A 3,210-nucleotide genomic window follows, 5' to 3' on the forward strand; every position below is an offset into this window, starting at 1 on the left:
ACCTGCCAAAAATCAAGTAGGCGGGATCTTGTTCCCCGGTTTCACTCTGATGCTTAAATTAGTTAGAATTCGAGGGTTGAATGTGCGGGTTAGATTGCGTACCTCATTTAGGAGTATTATATGAGTATTTATAGTAGTTGTGCCTAGAGATGGAATGATGAGATCTACTCCCTGCCTGACATCATGAGGCAGCATAGGACAGCGGTATCAGATGTAGGTCTGACCAATAGTAGGGTGGCTGATAGTCAAATTACTCCATCAGTCACAAGTCACGCAAATAGCTGATGTATCCATAGTCTTGGGCAAGGAGATGAACGAGGTAGAACATCTCTTCAAAGTAAGATTATCGATCACCTCGTTTGTGGATGTCCAAGATGAGGTATTTGCTATCGATAAGGAGTGAATGGGCTAAAAGAGTCCGGACAGACCAAGGTGTCCACACCACTCAAATGTAATGTATATATTCATGCATGTTGTCCCCTCCTTACATTTAAACACTCTCTCAACTAAACTTTTGCGGCGAGCGCCCATTTAAACACTCGTTAGACAGACCCAAACAAAAAACACCAAAAGGCCTTCCTCTTTTTCGAGCCTGATTTGGACAGGTACTGACATGGCCCAAATCAACTACAAGCAAGAATCCCGTTGGTATGCCGTTCTGTTTTTCAGTTTCCCAAAATTTCAAGTTGAGCGGACAATGATCGTGAATTGCAAAGTAAGTAATCTTATCCGATTAACCTCTTCGATGAATTGCAAAGTAATACACCAAGGAAACATTACTATGTCTAAAACACCCTCCATCCATTTAAACAGCAGATATTTAATATAGAACGTCTAAACCCTCAAGAAACCTGACATTCGCTCAAGAGTCGAGAGTGGTAATAGCAAAAAGATTAAGAGCATACATGTTTGTGACATGGCTTACAGCGTTGGCACTAAAAGAGCAATTTGCAGGTCACATTGCTATAAATGCCATCGCCAAAGGTCTGGTTGAGACCTCTACCCTCACTACAAGAGCACCGGCTAACATCCCAGTATGTGATCTGCAGCTTTGATCATGATGTCGTTTGAAGAACTTGCACTGCAACATGAATTTAAATCATGATTTCAACTCTCTTTCTTTGGAGCATATCCTGAAGTCAATTTCGTGATGGCAACTTTTTTTGGAAAAGCTTTGCTTCGATTGAACACCGTAAAATAACAACAGTAACTCCAGTTGAATGATTTAGTATGTGGGGGCATTTTCACTAAAACACATAAATAAAAGAATAGAAACTGAAGCAAGTTGTTTGTAAAAATTGATTTTTTAAGGGGAAAAAAAAGTAATGAAGATTACTCATGACATGAGCAAAGGTGATGGCAGTTGTTACTTAGACCAAATTTCCTAGTTAACCTTTTTTTCTATTCGATAAATAATTGTTCATTTCAGGCAAAATTCCTAGTTAACTTGTCCTTTTCATTTCAAAATTGTGACAATTCTCTATTATCTTTGTATGAACCTACAGTTGTCAAATAAGAACGGCTCCCAAAAATTTTGACCACTTCGATGAATTGCAAAGTAGTAAAACACCAAGGAAACAAGCACTTGCCAGTATGGACGGACAAAAAAAAAAGTGTAGAATCATCGAACACGTACCTGAAACGGGTGAGCAGTCGACTTCCAAGACCTAAAATCATCGAAGGACCACACAACACCGTTCATCTGTCCCCTCTACACTCTTTCTTTAACTCATCTGTACCACCGATATTGACACAAATCGTTGTTTAGCATGTCCGATTTACCGACGAACTTTAAGCTCCAAAACATGCCAATTTTCAGACCCCTCCGATGTTGCAATCCCTACACTGGTAAACAGCTAATGAGCTTCCAACCCCTCCCATGGACCCCAAAAAACAGGAAAAAAAAAATTAGAAGGCTACGACTTCGTACGGTGTTAGAACTTAGAAGATCAGAACAAGAACGTAAGGATTTTCAGTTGTACTGTAAGTGAGAACGTTTTCCATTTTGTTCCTTTTTTTTTTTCCTTATCAAACAAAGTGACGGTTGGTGTTGGGACGAAAGGTTTCTCGGTCGTTAGGAAGGTAGGTTGAAGTGCATAATACGTTGTAGACCAATTGCAAAGACCAAAGAAACAAAAGTGTGGCTGCAAACAAGTACTGTAATAGTCAGCCATACTCTTTTTACTTTTTGTGTCTTCTACCTACGATTGTGCACGAAAGTCGTGGTTCCATTAGTTAAAACTGTTACCACTTACCAGTTTCCATAACTCTTCTTTGTTACTTTGTTAGGAAATTTTTCGGGCTCCGTTTGGATTAGCTATTTTTTTTGGTATTTTTGAAAAATTTTGCTGTAACAGAGTTTTTAAAATATATTTTGGAATATTTTTAGAAAATACTTTGAAATATTTAAAAGTATAAGAGTTTCTAGAATATATTTTGAAATATTTTTTAAAATTTTAAAAAAATTTAAACAAATTTTTAGATTATCTTTTAGAATACTTTTTAAAAATTTTTATTATATTTAAAAAACTAATTTTTGAAAAATACTCCCATCCAAATATGGGTATTTGAAAAACTAACGGGTCCGTTTGGATTAGCTGTTTTTTGGATTGCTTTTCAAAAACAGTACTGTAGCATTTCGTTTTTCAAATACAAGTCCGTTTGAATTAGTTGTTTTTTGGGTTATTTTTCAAAAACTATATTAAAAAATTACTGTAGATGTTTTTTGGATTATTTTTAGAGGTATTTTTAAAACATATTTTTGTGTATTTTTTAATTTATAATTTTTTAATTTTTATATTTATATACATTTATGCATTTATAATATATTTATAAATAAATATATTTATATATTTATGTAAAAATATATAAATGTATTATATTATATATAATACATAATATAAATATATTTATAAATGTATAAATGAATAATTAATATAAATTTATAATTTATAATTTATAAATATAAATTAATATTATGTATAAATGTATTAATATAAATGTATAAATGTATAATTAATATTATTTATAATTTATAATTTTTATTGTTTAAATATTTATATATATATTTATGCATTTATAATACATTTATAAATATTTATAAAAAAATATATTTAGATAATTATATAAAAATATATAAATGTATTATATTATATATAATACATAATATAAATATATTTATAAATGTATAAATGTAAAATTAATATATAT

General features: G+C 32.0%; 1 long non-coding RNA gene across 1 annotated transcript; it reads right to left on the reverse strand.

Moving 5' to 3' along the window:
* Positions 1–708: 708 nt before the first annotated feature.
* On the reverse strand, positions 709–2,139 carry LOC113695160 (uncharacterized). The gene is made up of 2 exons (XR_003449531.2): positions 1,637–2,139; positions 709–1,081 (listed from the first exon to the last, which is right to left on the reverse strand). It is a non-coding gene; the product is annotated as an uncharacterized lncRNA (long non-coding RNA).
* Positions 2,140–3,210: the final 1,071 nt, after the last annotated feature.

The sequence above is a fragment of the Coffea arabica genome, chromosome 6e, assembly GCF_036785885.1.
Source record: "Coffea arabica cultivar ET-39 chromosome 6e, Coffea Arabica ET-39 HiFi, whole genome shotgun sequence".
Classification (NCBI taxonomy): Eukaryota; Viridiplantae; Streptophyta; class Magnoliopsida; order Gentianales; family Rubiaceae; genus Coffea; species Coffea arabica.